This window comes from Hemicordylus capensis, chromosome 1, assembly GCF_027244095.1.
Source record: "Hemicordylus capensis ecotype Gifberg chromosome 1, rHemCap1.1.pri, whole genome shotgun sequence".
Classification (NCBI taxonomy): Eukaryota; Metazoa; Chordata; class Lepidosauria; order Squamata; family Cordylidae; genus Hemicordylus; species Hemicordylus capensis.
The window spans coordinates 317,660,802-317,679,045 of NC_069657.1; the positions used below are offsets into that span (position 1 = coordinate 317,660,802).

Consider the following 18,244-nt stretch of genomic DNA (forward strand, 5'->3'; position numbering starts at 1 on the left):
CTCATTTAAGAGGTGTCCTCAGGATTTCACTGCCATGGGCATTCTGGTGAACCCAGACCAGAAGCTATGGGCCTGAGCTGGCCTTGGGAAGAAAGCCCAAAGCAATCCACATTAAGCAGGTCAAACAATTCTTGTGAAATGATTGCTGTTTCAGGAACTCCAGGTAAGGGAAGCCAGACTAAACTCTACATAATCTACCCCTTCAGGATAGTCATGGTTTAGGTCCAGGGTGCCCGAAGGCTCACCTTTTCCCACATGAATCTGCCAGAGAGGACCTCCTGTGTGTACTGCATCCTGCTGGGTTTGCCTGATGGCCATATGAAATAGGGCTTTTCCTCTGCCTCTGGGGAACTTGCTACATCTTTCTTTCCAAGGGCCTTACGTTTCATTGCACTCACACTGCTTGCCAGCACACCAACCATTCTATACTGTGTTCCCAAATCTGTGTTGTGGAGCTACCCTCTTGTGACTTACTGAGCATATTGTGTACCTACCGAGCTTCACTGACAAGGCTGCTATCTCTTCCTTCCGTCCTCACATGGAACAAGTCGGGGGTGGTGGGGGGGAGAGGGGAAAAGAAAGGAGGGAATGGCCAAATTTGTTTTTAGCCTTATTTGCAGATTGGCAAGTATACATATATTGAAACAATCCTTATATCATAGTATCTCTTTAAATAAAAAACCCTTCTGTAAATTAAACTCCTAAAAATAATTGCAAACTGAGATGATATTTTGGCAAAGCCAAAGCACATTTACAAGCGACTTCAGTACATAGAGCAATTTTAGGACTCACACCAAAATTGTAATCATTGCCATGTGTACAAAATCACACACTGTGACGATGGGAACCATGTTAACAACCTAGATTGTTAGACAACCAGATGGCATTACTTACAGTTCGGAACAACATCCCTGCCTGAAAAGTTATTTCTGTTTCCCAGCCTGCTTTTGATTATTCTTGCTGCAGAAGTTTTAGATAGAGGCCTTTAGGCTTCATTTTATTTAGTAGCACTTTTGAGAATAGTGATTACAGGTGGATTCATTTTAACAAACAAGGTAACACAATTCCTCTTCAGATACTCAAAATAGCTCCAATGTGACTGTGAAGCCTTTCTAATTTACCTACAAGTGCTACAAATGCTAGCACAGTCCCTCTTATCTACCAGACATATTTTAACAGTCCACAAGCATGCTGCTGGATCAGACCAAAAGTCCTTACCCAGATCAGCATCCTGCTTCTTGAAATGGCCAACCATATTTCTCTGTGAAGCCCACAAGTAGGGCTTGAAGACAAAGTGCTGTTTCTTAGCAACAAAGCATACTGCGGCTACTGCTACTACTAGTAGAAGCAGCAACAAATATTTATATACTGCTTTTCAGCAAAAGTGATCAAAGAGCCGATTCAAATGAACAGCAGCTCCCACATGTGATTATGACTGGGCTGCTGAGAGAAAGCACCCACTCTGATGTCATTAAAGGGTGTGCTGATGCATTCTTGGTAAAGGACATCATCTACGAGCGTGTAAGGGGTGATAATCTGAATCATCCCCATTGCCAGCACATGTAGAGGGGTGATTCAGATGGTCACCTTTTATGCACGAGTAAAGGATGTGCCGAGAAGGTGTCAGCACATCCTTTAGTGGGTGTGATATGGAGTGATACAGGGCGGGTGTTTTTATGACAACATCCCACCCTTAAAAAAAAAAAGTTTATCTCCAGCTCTTCTTCCAAAGAGCTGAGAGCCATGAACATGGTTATGTTTATCCTCACAACAACCCTCTGAGGTACGTTAGGCTGAGAGAGAAGCAACTTGCCCAGAGTCACCCAGTGAGTTTCATGGCTGAACAGGGATTTGAACTTGGGTCTCCCTGGTTCTAGTCCAACACTCTTATTGCATGTAGGAGTGGCGATGGGTTGAGGTTCATCTGAACCAGCCCATAGAAAAATTAATATTAATTAAATAAGGTGGGTCCCTGTCCCGAAAGGGCTCATTTCTAAAACATAAGGTAGAAACCATAAAAAACTACTGTAGGAGTGCTGTGCTGGAGTTTGATAGATACAGCTGCTCTCCCACTGCTAAGTATAAGAGAAATTCCACTTTAAAAGATGCATATTTACTCAGTAAGCAGGGGTACTGCTGAACTTGAAGGTCTCATATAGCCATCAAGAAAGCCATTGAAAGATCTATCGTCTGTGAGGATATGTGCACCACTCCAGCTGTTTTGTTTATTAATAATTTTGAAGATTTATATGATATCCAGCCTTTTGATCCAATGATATGTCCAAGGAACTGCAAGTGCAATTTATACCTCATGTGGGTTGTATTCCTCAACAGGGCTCCACTTTGGACTTTTCTTAATATAATATGGATGTTATAATAGTTCTTCCTAGTGATGAAAGCTCCAGCTACAACTTGCATTTATAGTCTTTCTTCTTGAGAGGATCCCGAAAGGCTGTCAGTTACCACCTACCAGCAGACCTCCTTGTGAAGCTGGGCTGCAGCCTGCTGTTTGAAATGACAGGTTCTGCCAGTGACTCTAAAGGATGCTTACTTACAGCTCCCATGTCATGGTCTGAAGACACATGAATGATGCACCCATCTTGTCAAAGCAAATTTGGCCCAGGACTAATCACTGCCTGCATGGGAGAGCACTATGTATGCATAATGGAAGAAAGGTGGAATACAAATGTAATGAAGAACTCACCCCTGGGCTATTTTTTGTTAATACCATAATGGATATTGGCTCTGGCGCTTTCAATCTACACTGAAATTAATGATGGAGTGTGTGCAGGGGATACATAAGTTTGTGCTTACCTACCTGCATGCATTGTGGAATCAACATGTAAATCAGGGTCAGCTTTTGCCTTAAGTATATAGTGGAATGCATAAGAACATCACAGAAGACAAAAATATTAGAGAGAATAACTGATGACAGTACCAGAGGAGCAACATCCAGATGTTATCAGAGGAAGCTGTATTCATGTCCAGCCTCCAAAAATGAGGCAGAAGTCCCATCTGGCGCATCAATCACTCTCCCCTGCCAGGGAGGTTAGTTACACTTACAATCTTTGTCTGCAGAGAGTGAAGGCTGTAAGTGTGATTGTGCACCTTCCCGTGATCGGGAGACTGAGGCGGCCCACTCTCCCAATCACGGGAAGGTGCACAATCATGCTCTCAGCATTAGTGTCTTCAGACAAAGGCTGTACTGATCTGTCCAGCAGGGAGAGTGATTGACATGCTGGGTGGAACTTCTGCTTCATTTTCAGAGGCTGGTACAGCCTCAGTTTATAATGTCTGAATGAGGTTAGGATTTCTAAGCGTCCTACACTATTACATTCCAGGCATTCAGATCTGGCTAATATCAGAGATTGATTGCTAGCTGATTCAATAAGACTGTTTTATTACATGATTTATATTGCAGTATATTACCACAATTTACACTATTCATATGAGTATAATCATTACTAAAATGTCAAATAATTCTTTACACTTGGTGCCTTTGAAGTAAATAAAATTACATATTCTTTGAATCATTTTCCAAGTGATTGTAGTGCTGCTTAAGTCAGTATTAACTTGGTTTCTGATTTGTAATTGTGGAACGCTAATGTAAAACAACTTGAATATTTAAGTGGATTTAGTTTTTATCCTTTAAGTCCATTAAGTGATGTGGGCTGAAAAATTTTCCATAATGGAAAATTGTCCAGGAAAATCTGACAAATTCCATAATTTGGAATCTGCCTTGGGATTGTTTTAATGAAAGGCGGTATATAAATTTAACAACAAACAAACAAATAAATAATGGGAAATGTTTCCATAATTGAAAATCTGAACAATTTCTTTAATAGAAAATTGCTGTTATATTTTTCCATGAAAATTTTCCAGTTTCTAGAAATGCATAATTAATAAGATAACCCCAGTTAAACTGAAGTGACGCAAAGTTATAATCAAAAGTTTTAAAGTGACTATGCTTAGGATGCATATATAATAAAGTGAATGCATAGCTCCCTGAGGAGTGCTCAAATTAGTATCTTGAGAGAAATGTTTGTTTGTATCAGGGCCTTCATCCCCCAACCTCCCAGCCCATAAATTTTAAACACTGTAAAGGAATTGTATGCTATTGAATGAGGCTGCTCTCATGACCAGCCTAACCCAGCCTGGGGCAGCTCAGCCTGGATTAAGCTGGTTTTGAGAAGCGGCAGGATCCCTGCAGATCCTGACGCTTCCTGTCCACCTAACCCTCCTAAGCAAAATGGCTGTTAGCCGAGATTAAACATGCACTCGCACCCTCAACACGACTGCTGTGTATTGTGTGTCCCCTCAGGCTGAGTTCAGCCCAAGGAGAAACAGAGACCGGTGCATAGAGCACCCGTCTGATGGGGGAATCCCCCAGGGCAACACACACATTTCACGTTGCATTGTAGGATACCCAGAGCCTGAACCAACAAGTTCCACCCCTGGACCCCTCTGCCCTGCTCTGTGCTTCAGGAAGCACGGCTGCATATGTGGGAGATGGGGGGCCGCTCCCATCACCAAGCTGTGAATCATCTGTGGGGAAGGTAAGCTCTTTGGAGCCTTCCCCACCCCCCACCCTGGGCACCCGCTCTCAGCAATCATGAGAATCACTTTAATGTGTTGAAATATGTATAAGTAGTATATTAAAAATAATTTCCAAGTAAATATTTCAGTTTGTTGGATACAACATTGAAATTACATGAAGTGCTCTTTATCGATTTCCTTTTCTTAATCAAATATTTCTGTTCAAATACGTTTGGTTGTTACAAAAATGATGGAAATATCCATATAGCATGGCTGCCTGCCATGTTTTGGAATTACAGGGGGCCCCTGACCAAGTTCAGGAGGCCCAAATCCTTGCTGCCACGATGCACAAGCTGTCAGATGCCACGTTGGCATCTCAGTCCTTTTCAGGTGAACAGCACAACTCCCCCCTCCAAGTATTGTCGCCTGTTTTCGCTGCAGGGGCAAACATGATGGCCACAGATGCCCCCACAGGGACAACGAATGCTAGAATTGTACGAAATGGGGCAAAGTTTGTTGTGCTAAGTGGGCACAACCGAAAGGGAAGAAGGCCTGGAAGAAGGGACTCCACTGGATTGTGAAGGGTGCTGGCCATGTCAAGGAAATATCTATAACTTTGTTACAAAATGCCACAAAGAGGAGCCGAGATCTTGAGGTGAAGACATTAGCCCCACTGCTCCTGTTTCTTAACCTCTGTGGCTGTAGTTCAACAAGCAGCAAGTGTTACAAACAGGAAGCATGACTGTTGAAGAATGTTTTCTAGCCCATACCTTGAAAATGTTATTTAGGTTTCCAGTAAGCCAGAGCCACCTCATGTTTATTAGCAGAGTCAGAAAGGATATACTAAGTGGCTAAATTATCAGTGATATACAGGGTAGCAGTCACATCAGATTCACACATGCCTTTTCTCTTTGAGAGAACAACACTATAATTATACCGCTACATAGCCACTCTTTCCTTCAAGTGGGAGGAGAGGAGGCACTTCACGAACAGATTTATATCTTGTGAAAGCAGCTTCTCACCTCTCCAGACTCCTGCAGTGTACTCGTATTTATTATTAGTACTCCTAATTATTTTTGTACTCCTAATTAGTATTCCTAATAATAATTTTTCTAAAAGACATTCTGGAGTACAAGTGTTTTACCATTATTCTTTTTCATTTGACTAAAAAAATAATAATAATCATGCCTAGGCCCCTTCAAAAAGGAATGTTTGGAAGTCTTTTAGAATGAGGCCCTCGGTCTTTCTGAGAGTGAGAGAGGGATTTTGCTGTTGTTTAATATATGAAAGTATGAGTCACAGAAGCAGATCGTACATGGGAAAGACAATAATCTGATGTAACAGGAACATTTACAAGCCTCATAACCCTCCTCCTTTCCTCTCTGCTAAGCTTTGAAAAGCCACGTAAGGCCAAGGATCAAAGCAATGAAGTAGCAGAATGCTCTTTGTTGAAACAATAACAAACCCAACTTCTTCCGACGTCAATGGGGCAGGTTTATGGAAGGGATCTGTTATTTTCTTTTTATGATTTTGCAGCCACTGAAGGAGGACTAATATAATCACATGCATCACAGATTAGAAGCTGAGTTATAATGCCACCAAGTCTTATCACTACCATAATGCAAAACTTGGGGGTCAATGGAAATATTTTAAGCAGAACGCCTGGGCAGAACAGGATTAAGGAGACCGTGGCACAGTCCAGAAGTGCATAGTTAGTTAATGCTTACCAGAAGCAATCAAATCAGAGGGCTATTGAGTTCTGACCTCAGATACGTGTATTATCATGCTACAGGCGAACTTTTGCTCTCTTTCCATGTCATCGCTCAGGAATATAGCACATCCGATTCTATTAAATATGTCAGATCTCCTAAGTTAGACCCTAGTTGATTTAGGGCATTGGAACATTTCAGATATGTTTCTGGGAAAATGTCAAATTCAAAATGATTCAGGAACATCCACAGCACTGCTTCCACCTTCAATTATTTTTTCCCCAATGAAGTTGTCATTTATCAGCTTTATTTAAAAACATAGTCTGCAGTTTAAAGGATTGGCGAATTGCTAGACCATGTACCCATACATTGACCCAAACCTATACCTTGATTCCTAAACATGCTACATCTTCATTGATTCCAGTGGGTCATGCTTCTTAATTTTAGTAGAATCTTTAGCAAATGTAACAAGATCTGGCTGCTGATATGTTTTTGGGCAAAGTAAAAAGTGCTGGTTATTACCTTTAAAGCCCTGAATGGTTTAGGTCCGGGTTACCTGAGAGAGCACCTTTCTCTACAAGATCCCCACTGCTTATTGAGATAATCAGGAGGGCGTCTGTCTTTGGGTGCCCCCGGTTTAGCTGCTGGTAACTTGGGGTTGGGCCTTCTCAGTTGTTTTCCCTAGGTTGTGGAATGCACTCCTCATGGATACAGAGGATTATCTTCCTTGAAGGCCTTCCTTCCTTAAAGGCCTTCAGGCCTTCATCTTTTTAGCTTGGCTTTTAATGATATCTAGTTTTGATTTTAATTTTAATCTGGTTTAAATGTTTTGTTTTAATTTTAATCATTTTATTATGTTTTTATTTTATTTTAATGTAAACCACTGTGAGCCACTTTCAGAAAGGAACAACAACAATAATAATCCTGGGCCCGTGATACCAGCCAGTTTGCTGAGACTAAGGTGGTCTTTAGGCTAGTGTCTGCCTGGGAATCCCATGAATGCTGCTTCCATAGAGCAAAGGAGGAAGAGCAGAACATAGATGTAATAAATAAATAAATAAATAAATAAATAAATAAATGGCCTACCACGTGTACTTTATTTTAAATGTCAGTGGCCGAGAGCAAGGACATGCATGGCATGAGTAAGTTGTACTAGAAAATAGACACAGAGGTGCTGCTGTCAGCAACAATTGCACATTTAGTAAAATATCTTTCTAGTTGGGCCTAAATTCCCAGAATGTCAGTTATAAATTTATTTTTTAACTGGAGACTCTTTGTGTCTCTTAAAATAAATAAAACCCTTTAGGCTTTTTGTGGGCCTGTTCCACTCTAGCTAATCATTCTGTAATACAATATGTTGGTTCAGACAATATGCGTGTGGAACCTTGGTTAGAGCCGGACTCCACATGATGTCCCTAAGCCTCGGGAATGTGCATTCTGTTCTCCCATTCCCATGTGAGTGTCAACTTCCTATCTAGGTTAAAATAAGCCAAGACTGGTCGTGTCATCCAAACCCACCAATCTTGGCTTCTTCTTCTAATCCACTTGCTTTAGATAACCTGAGATCTGTACCCAAGCTTTAAAGTGAGTTACAGATCTTTGAAGGAAAAAGGTTAGACAAGCTGAGATTGATGGGTTTGGATGATACAACCAATCTTGGCTTATTTTAACCTAAATAAGAAATAGATACTCGTGTGAGGTGGGAGAGGAAAGTGTGAGTTCTCAAGGATCAGGAACATCGTGCTTTAAGGTTTGAAACACAGTCTTCTCCTGCACCCATTTTCAAAGAGGCAAGGAAAGATATAAAACTTACTGCAGTGTGATATATGCTTTGGAGATTGAGGGCTAAAAATGACTCAGATGATCTGTGATGGGAACCCCAATAAAGCATCACGTGGGGGTTGGATTTTGAGAAAAACATGTTTTTGTTTTTCCTCATGCCATATTCATCTCTCAAAGCTTATATAGACTTGTAGGAGTGAAGGTTCTACTTCTATGAGATCATTCTGCTACAGGTCTAATAGAAGCTGTGTATGTATGTGTTGTGTGCGATTTAGTTTAGGGAAATGTCACAGAGTGGAAAGGTCCCACCAGGACCATAGCTCCAATTCAGTTTGGAACGTCTCCATAGTTCCTGTAAGTATCAAAACGTTGGGAGTTCTGATCACAAATCACCATTGTCATGTCTGTTTCAGTCTTAAGACACTGGAATGAAAGTTGGTGTGCATATTCAGCACACTATTTTATGATTCACATTCTAATTAACTGCTAAAACCTCATACCCATTTCTAAGATGTGCATTTTGGAAGAAAGATGAAAAATAATGTGTAGTGTTATTTCTGAAGCAAGGCCTCTTAAATACTGTGCTTTACTCATTTATTCTGACATAAGAATGATTCCAGCCTTTGATTTATTTAAATGTTTAAAGGGTGAAACAAAGGTTGGGATTTACATTGAGTCAGCAACCCTGTCCCCTGGCAAGATCAAGATTGCTAAACTCCATTTGAATCCCAGGGTAAGTGATTATATAAATGGCAAGACCTTATCTGTGGTGGCCAAAGTTCATCATTTCATACCAAAAGGGTATTGCCACTTCAGATATGCTAAACAAGAGGCAGGGACAGGAAGCTTAATGGAGTTTCACTTCCTCTTCTGAAGGTGGGCCTTCTAACGAACAGAAGTGTGTTCTCCAGATGTAGAAAGAGCAAATGCATTTCCCAGTGGGGGTGGAGGGAGAAATATTTAGGCTCAGGCCTGGACTTTATGGACAGGCATGGGAAAATAATTCACTTGTATTGTTTCTTCTCAGTAGGGTTGCCAACTAGGGGTTTTATAAGACTATTTGGGGGACCAAATGACCTTTGGGGGGCATTAGGAAGATAATAAACTATTTTGGGGACCAAATGACTTTTTTTGCTTTGGTTGTGGTGTCTGGAATTCGGGGGCAGTGGGGGGCTGGAACATTTTGTAGTCTCAGAACACTTTTATTCATTCATTCATTCATTCATTTTCTATAACGCCTTTCCAAAAATGGCTCAGGGTGGTTTACACAGAGAAATAACAAATAAATAAGATGTATCTCTGTCCCCAAAGGGCTCACAATCTAAAAAGAAAAACACCAGCAACAGTCACTGGAGATACTGTGCTGGGAGTGGATAGGGACAGTTACTGGGCCTTGCTAAATATAGGGATGTGAACGAACTGGTTTGCAGGCCATGCTAGAGGCCTGCGAACCAGTTCGCTGGTCCGGCGGTCCGAAGGTTTGACGCCAGGTGGAGTAGCTTTAAGGGCGGGTGGTTGTACTTACCCCTCCCGCCGCTTCCTCCCCTTTGCGCTCCAGTTTTAAGCCCAATCTTTGGGGCGGCAGCGTTCCTGCCTGCCACCCCTGCCCCTTTGTTGCCTGCTAAATGCGGAAGAAACTCTCACACATGCGTGTGTGTTGGCGGCGTGCGCATGTACGGAAGTTTCTTCCGCAGTTAGCAGGCAACAAGGGGACAGGGGCGGCAGGCAGCAACGCTGCCGCCCTGAAGATTGGGCTTAAAACTGGAGCGCCAGAGGGAGAAAAGCAGCGGAAGGGGTAAGGACAACTCCCCCCGCCCTTAAAGCAACCCCCCCGGCATCGGACCGTACCTCCGTGGTCCGTGCACACTCCTAGCTAAATAAAGAGAACCACCACATTAAAAGGTGCCACTTATTATTATGGGTGCCACAGATTATGCTCTCATGTGCAGCTTCTCTTCCTCTGTCTCCTTCCCCTGCTGGCATCCTACTGACCAATGGGAAAGCCAGAGGGGAAGTTCTGTGTAAGTGGCAGGTTGCAGAGCCACGTGATGCAGGAGCATGGATAGGTGGGCTCCGCAGGTGCCTCTTGCTTCCTTCATGTGGTGGTGGTAGTGATGGTGAATCTCTTCTGTTTATCATAGGGAGAGAAAGTGGCCTAGCCAACCACAGCACAGCATCCCTTTAGTGGCCAATGCTGGTGCTACCTTGCGTTTCTGTGTAGATCTTGAGCCCTTTGGGTACAGGAGCATCTTATTTTTATAATTTCTTTGAAAACTACTGTGAAACCTTCTGTTGAAAAGTGGTATATAAATGTTTGTACTTGTCGAGAACAGCAAGTGAGTGGAAGACCGTGCACACGCCCCTGCACCAGCAGCAAAGAGGCTTGCCCAGTAGCTTGCTGGCTGCCCTGCCTTGAGCCAAGAGCTGAAGTTGCTGGTCTGTCTGGAGAGAGCAGGCTGGATGACCCAGGGGGGAGGAGGACAGAGTGGGAAACCTGACCAGGAGGTGAACTTATGGTTAAGGGCCTTGAGAATCCGGCACCTAGACAGCAGTCTGGACAGCCATGCAGCTCACATGTGCATCAGCTTCACAGTGGTGAGTGAAGCTTTTTATTCATTTATTCTCAAATTATCCCATTTTATTCATTTATTCTCAAATTATCCCATTTTTATCAAAATATGCATATATAGTACCAATAAACGTATGCAAATGTTATGCAAAGGGGAGACTTTTTGGAGTGTGTGTGTGTGTGTGAAAACTTTCCTCTCTATCCACTGTTTTGGCGATGGATAGCCATATTTTTCACCATGTGGACCTGGCAATCCTATTAGACAGTAAGGCCTAAACACCATGTGTGTCCTTATTTGGGCAGGCTTGTTGTTTCAAGTTAAGTTGCTGGGCTTGTTATTTCAAGTCGGTGTTCATTCCTTATGGATATGCTGGCCCACATCTGGGCTACTGTTGTGCTAGCACAGGGGTAGACAATCTTGGCTTTCTAGCTGTTGTTGAACTACAACTCCCATCATCCACAGACACAGTAAATGGTGTCTGTGGGTGATGGGAGTTGTAGTTCAGCAACAGCTGGAGAGCCAAGGACCCACCCCTGTACTAGTGTAATGATGTTATGCTATCGTAAAGACATAGTGTGTTGATGTGGGGCAAAGAAAGGAACTCCTATTCTAAACTAGTAATTGCGCTAGGCACAGACGTTGCAGAACCTTGTGTATTTCCCAGAGAAGTTCTTCCATAAACAATTGTGCAACATTGCAGAGAACTGCAAACCATCTAGAGGCATGTGTCTTTTTTGCATTCCAGTAGCATAACACTAGTCTGGATGTAGGCTTATGGTTGTAACAATAATGCTTAGGATTTGTATAATATTTTTGCCTATGCAAAGCACTTCACATGTATTATCTTGATGTAATCATTCTGGACAACAACCCTGTAAGGTAAGTTTGTCCTTATAATTGAGTGGATGTGTTCAAAGAACCTGGACCTCCCAGCTCCTGAGGCCCCCGCCCCAGGTCCAGCCCTCCCTGTCTTCTTCATTATCTTCCTCACCCCAAGGGGCTGCTGGAGAGAGGGGTGAACATAGGCCCCCTCTCCCCTAGCTACACCTGTGATTATCTCCACATTGTAGTTGGGAAGCTGAGACTGAGAGAGAGCGGCTTGCCTAAAGCCACGTAGTGATAGGGATGTGCGAACAGGTTCAAATCTGAACCTGTTTGACATCGAACTGGCTCGGTTCAAAGGTTCAGGGTCAAGCTGAACCACCCACGGTTTGGCTCGACCCCGGACTGAACCCCCCCCCCCAGTTCAGGAGTTTGTTGAGCCTTTTTGTTTTAAAAAAAGGGGGGTGTCTCTTTTTTTAAAAAAAAAACCTTACCCCCTCTGGGGGCTTCTCCAAGGTGGCGGGGTGGTGGTGTCTGTGGCGGTTCCCCCTCCCCCGCCAGCTTTCTTTGTTTTAAAAAAATTGCCCAGTTCGGGCATCTTAGGCCCTTTCCGGGCCTTTTCCCTTGTGCAGTGGCCATTTTGGAGGCCGCTGCAGGTGCAGCAGCCTCCAAAATGGCCACTGCGCAGGGGAATAAGCCCAGAAAGGGTTGAAGATGGCCAAACCGGGCAATTTTTAAAACAAGGAAGGCTGAACTTGTTCTTAGTTTGTGAGCTCAGCTCCCAAAGACATCAAATAATAATAGAGAGTTCGCCTACATTTGTGCAGTCTCTTTCTCTTTCCATGCAAACTAGATGTTACAGCACAGTTGCAGGTAACATCAACCCAAGATTAACTGCTTCTCTGTTACAAAGTGTCCACAGGAGGGAGCAATTTGCAGCAGAAAAGGGCTGCTGAGCTAATATTACATATGGCTGCATATGTAATGCGTAGTTTCGCCTGAGTGACCACAACCAGTAATCAATCTACATTAAGAACCATGGTAACATTTATACTTCACAATAACTAGAGAAAATTCACTCCCTAATTCACTCCCTCAGACACACAATCTCAAAATGCATGCTTTTTTTAAACAATGTAATATTTAATATATCTAAAACCTTGTTAGAATCGTTCCCTCCCCCACTACTAAAATCTTTATTCCCCTTACCCAAATTTGCAATGGCACATGTCTTGAAATCTCCCATTTTAGAAAGGGTGAGCTTGATTCGTCTGTGTCATGTTGCTTAACTGTAAAGCAGGCACATTCAGTTGTGGGCTAAAGTGCACTGGAGTTTTGCTTTTCACTTGCTCACGGCAGACTTTATTTTTGCTGGTGATTGCTCCTACAAGGGAGACTCAGAGCAATGACCCCCACCCCACCCCTTGTCTGTCCAACATGCTCCAGACCCGTTTTCCGAGATCCACCTGAATCTGCAGCCAGCCCTTTCCTTGAACCCTAGCAACAAATACAAGCTACTGTCAGCTTCTGCCAAGCTATTCTAAGAACTCAGTAATAATGGGCACCTCCTTTTTGAGGACTGCTACATCCATTCTTTTAATGGAACTGCCCCAGGATGACTGCCCTGGGGTAATTGGTAAAAATTGCGTTTGGGCTTTGTGTGGGGCAATTAGCACAGGGTGGAGCAGTTCCATGTCAAAATAAATTCAATGCAAAGTGTTGGTTACAGGAAAATGACTGACTGAAAGAGAGATGTTCAAAAACAGAGAAGGTTTTATTTGAGGGTAAGTGGTACAGTGGAATAAGAGAGTCTCTAAAATAAATATTATTACTAAAAATATGTTTCAAGAGGAAATGTAGCTTAATGTCTGAATTAGAGTTGTTTCTAGGCTGGCCAGAGAAAGGAGGTTCAAAGAAACAGGCTCTTGGATTTAGGAGAGAAGAGACTCTCCTAAGAAAAGAGAATAGAGGGAGCCCAGATTGGGGTTTGCAGTTATCATACAACCTAGGTTCTTCCTTCAGTAATGGACAGACCCTTGTGGCTCGGGAGTGATCGACGGACCTTTTTCCTTGGAGATAGACCGAGGAGCAGCCAGTAGCGAAGGATCGAGGGAGTTAGATGGCAGGGATGGATCCAAAGGGTGTCTGTTCTTGTGAAGGTGTTAGCAAGGATGGCAGTGCAGATTGGATCCGGCAAGGGAACCAATCTAGGGCTTTGAAGTGAGAGTGGCCCACGGAGCAAAACACAGCTAAGTGGTATAGCAAGTGTTCTCTGCAACATCAACCCCTGTTAACTGGGCAAAGAGGCACCTTTTAACGTGGTGATTCTCTTTATTGAGCAGAGGGAGAGTAACTGGCCCTATCAACCCCCAGCACAGTACCTCCAGTGACTGTTGCTGGTGTGTGTCTTATGTTTCTTTTTAGATTGTGAGCCCTTTGGGGACAGGGCTCCATCTTATTTACTTATTATTTTTCTGTGTAAACTGCCCTGAGCCATTATTGGAAGGGTGGTATAGAGATTGAATAAACAAACAAACAAACAAACAAACTTAATGGGTGACTCCACAAGGTGGTAGCCAAATGGGTAGCACTGGAGACGTAGGGTAGCACACTGGCTTAAGAACCCAGGGGCAGATAAAGCCCAAACCATGTCCTGAGGGGACATTCCAATTGACCTTCTTTCTTGACTAGAGCAGTTCTGGGGGATTTCAAAATATCCCATTGTTTTTGTCTGCTGTGAGTGATAATGAGTGGATAGGATGGTGTAAATGGAGTGGTTGAACGTGAAAACACGGGAACCTTTCTCGGTCTGAAACACATAGTGAACTATTCAGCATTTTGATGGGCATATCTCCGAGTTCCTATCACCCACTCCAGCCTTCTTCTGATAAGAAGGGAATGTGTGGCGGAGCCTTTTGCGATAATTGGCTTTTAGCTTGTTTCAGGTATCTATGGAGGGGAGGTAAACCAAAGGAGGGTCAATTGTGCAGAGAGACCTTGAACGGTGAGTTAACTGTTGTGAGTTAGACTTTGGGAGTCTACTCAGGTATCCCAGCATGGGAAAGATGCGAGGTGAGCTCCCTTTCAATTTGGCTCTTTTACAGCTGCTAAATTTAGGGGTAACTCTCCCACTGCCTACTGAGTGACTGTTCCTCAATATGCCAGCAAACGGAGAGCTCACTATCCTGTGAAATTCCTGAGCATGTCAGAAGTGACACCTACACACCTGCAATCGCAAACATAAGCAGGGAGGCTTCTGGGAGCTGGCAGAAAAGCAGTACTTGCAACAATTCCTCTTTGCCTCTCCTTCCCCTCTTCATCCAATCCTGCCTCCCTTCTATCCTATCTCCCCTTCTCCTTCCCCTTCTCCTTCTCTTCTCCCTTCTTGCAATGTTCAGTATTGTTAAGATTGTTAACCTCTCTAGATATCACACATACACTCTTGCCAGCTCATATTATTTTGGTAATGCCTTTATTAGCTTAAGCAAACATTTCAAAACACAGTCTGTGTTTGTGTTTTTTGGCGTCCTCTGCTGGAAACTGCTGTGGCTCGTGTAGGAACTTGGGATCCCCTAGAGGGCGGTATTGCCTAACTCACTTGGCTCCAGTGTAGTTCCAGAACATACAAAGAGTGCAAGGCAACTTGGCGCACAACAGTTACTGTGAGCCATGGCTTATCCGGTTTGTTTGTTTGTTTGTTTATCCATCCATCCATTCATTCAATTTATATACTGCTCTTCCTAAAGTGGCTCAGGGCAGTTTATATTAAAATCACACAAAACACACAAAACAATATTTTAAAAACCCCATTTACACCAGATTAAAACTCATTAAAATTAAAATTAGATATCATTAAAAGCCAGGCTAAAAAGATTTCTTTAAGGCTCTCCTGAAGGCCTCCAAGGAAGATAATCCTTTTTATCTCCCACAAGCATGTTCCACAACCTAGCTAGGGGTAAAAATTGAGAAGGCCCGATCCCAGGTTGCCACCAGATGAACTGGTGGCACTTGAAGATGGACACCCCCTTAATGAGTGGGTTAATGAGACCCACTTAATGAGGGGATCTTGTAGAGAAAGGCGCTCTCTCAGGTAACCAGAACCTAAGCCATTTTTGGCTTTAACGGTAATAACCAACACTTTGTACTTTGCCTGGAAAGGAGGGTGGAAGTGGAATGGGGCACGTGACCCCCCACAGCATGCTTCCAGTGGTTTGACTGTGACATCTAAATGGAGGGTTACAATGCAATCATAAGTTTACTTAGAGATCAGTTTCTTGTACAAGAAAATCTACATTGGATTGTAGGCTGTCCCCTCTTAGCTAGGCAAAGAGGGACCATTTAAGGGGTGATTTTATCATATGTAGTCGGGGGAGAGCAATTGGCCCTATTCAGCCCCAGCACAGCATCCCTCCAGTATCTGTTGCTAGTGTCTCCCTAGTGTCTTGTTTTTTCCCTTTTCTTTGTAAACCACTTTGAGAACTTGTTGCTAAAAAGTGGCATATAAATAGTGGCAGTAGTAGCCTAAATGGTGTAGTGGTTAGAGTGCTGGACTAAGACCGGGGAGACCCGAGCTCAACTTCCCATTCAGCCATGATACTAGCCGGGTGACTCTGGGCCAGTCACTTCTCTCCCAGCCTAACCTACTTCACAGGGTTGTTGTGAGGAGAAACCTAAGTATGTAGTACACCGCTCTGGGCTCCTTGGAGGAAGAGTGGGATATAAATGTAAATCATCATCATCATCATCATCATCATCATCATCCCAGGTCCTTGGGAAGGACTCGATGTCTGGATAAAACAAACCAGTCAATAACACCTGTCTGACTGTGTAAAATAATAATAATAATAAGTGATGGAGGGCTAGTGCTGAAGTGTTCCTTTATGTTGTATTTTTGGATATGTTGTATGTTGGTTATGTAACAAAAAGCCTATAGCTTATTGTTGTGTTTAATTCAACAACAACAAAAGTATTGGCTAACCTCCACTGGAAAGAGAAGAGAAAACTGCAATCAATCCCCACAGCAGTGTCAGCAAAACATGACAGGTATTTTTGAAACGCCCTATGGTAGATTTAAAAAACCACCACAACAAACTAACAGGAAAAGCCACACCACAAACAAAACCTAGCTGTGCCTTTCAGTTTTGTTCCAAACTGTAACAAGATTGCTTAATAAGACACAGCTCTATTATGATTGCCACTAAGCAGCTATGTTATCACCTTCCTTATCGCTGAAAATGTACCAGAGTAAGCATATTCTTGCAGGGAAATGTAAACTAGCTCCAAACCATTAGACGGCTGTACTGTATAACAGCTTCTGTTACCGTGCGACAATCTTCTTTCTAAGGGTGTGTTTTTGTTTAGGGACAAATACAACTATCAGGACCTATTTCATTCTGTTCAGCATGCATTCCAAGCCTTGAACATTGGCTGACATCCAGGCTAATGCGGCACTTGCACAATAAACAAAGTTGCACACACACACAAGAAAGCTACAGAGCTGCGTGGAGTCATGGAGGATGCTTGGAGTTGTGCTCGTGCAACCACAAAGGATCAATCTGTGGACAGTGGTGGAATAACAGAGAGGCAGAGTAGGCATTTGCCTACGGCGGCAAAATTCAAGGAGCAGCAAATTTTGCCCCTCCTCAAATTTTGTTGCCCCTTTCTGTGGGCAGCGGCTGCTGCAGCAAGGGTGGAGTAGGTGAGGAGAAAGTCCCCCCCCTTACCTTATTATTTTTTTTTTAAAAAGGCAAACCTTTTTTGTTTAAGGTAAAAGGGTGGCAAAAGCCTTTTTGCCTATGGGTGACAAAAAGCTTAATCCGCCCCTGTCTGTGAACATCTACTATTTCATCCTGTTGCATTACTGCAACAGTCGTCTGGAACTACTGTTCCAGTACTCCTGACCTCCTTGCACTAGAATAAAATGTTTGCGCAAGCATAGTATTAATCTGGATGTCAGTCAATGGCCATGAATCAGTCCTGAGGAACAGTGAACAATATTCATGTTCAGGTTTCCTTTCTCCCCTCATTCCTATAGTCACCCACTGCTGGGAACCAAGAGAGGGGGAAAAGAGAGAGACAACAGGAGGTGGCGATGGGAACTGATAACATACATTCTTCAGACTTAAATTCTTGTCCAATCCCACAATGCAGTCATTCACACAATCAAAAACTGTGTTCTACCCAGGTTTGTGCTCCCACTGTGTTCTACCCAGCTGTGTGTGCTCCCAGTTTTTGGCTGCGTAGAAGCAAGGAAAGACCTGGGTAGAACTGATTGTGTGGAAACAAGGTAGGAGGAAAAGCTACCCAGTTTTTTTCCTACCTTGCTTCCACACAATCACTTCTACCCAGGAACACAGTTTTTGATTGTGTGAATGGCATCACTGTACAGATGACGCCTGCTCACTTAATTTTACCATTGTGTGTATGTGGGTGGAGTAGAAATTTGTGCTTTATACTTTATGAAGTATAATTTCTGTTTTATTTTGCCTTTTAATTCCATCACTCTTTCTCTGATCCTGTTGTCATTTGCAGATTTTAAATTTTTTTTTGCCTTGTTCAAACCCAAGTATTTTTATTTGTTTATAATGTTATATAATGTATCTACAGTAACTGCCTCCGTAACTGCCTCACTCCCCACATTGGTCCTTCTATTTGACAACTGGTCCTTTTAGCTGACAATTTATGCTTCCAAAATCACCCTACACTAAACATTCTGTGGCAATACTTTCATATATGTCTGAGTTTGTGGGATTGCATTAGGGCAGACATTTTTAGGCAACTCAACCTGGCCTTAACAGTTCGTTAGAATTTGAATTTCAATGTCAG

General features: G+C 43.0%; 1 long non-coding RNA gene across 1 annotated transcript; it reads left to right on the forward strand.

Moving 5' to 3' along the window:
* Positions 1–25: 25 nt before the first annotated feature.
* LOC128340067 (uncharacterized) lies at positions 26–3,530 on the forward strand. Its single transcript, XR_008313439.1, has 2 exons — positions 26–163; positions 2,335–3,530. It is a non-coding gene; the product is annotated as an uncharacterized LOC128340067 (long non-coding RNA).
* The last annotated feature ends 14,714 nt before the right edge of the window (positions 3,531–18,244 follow it).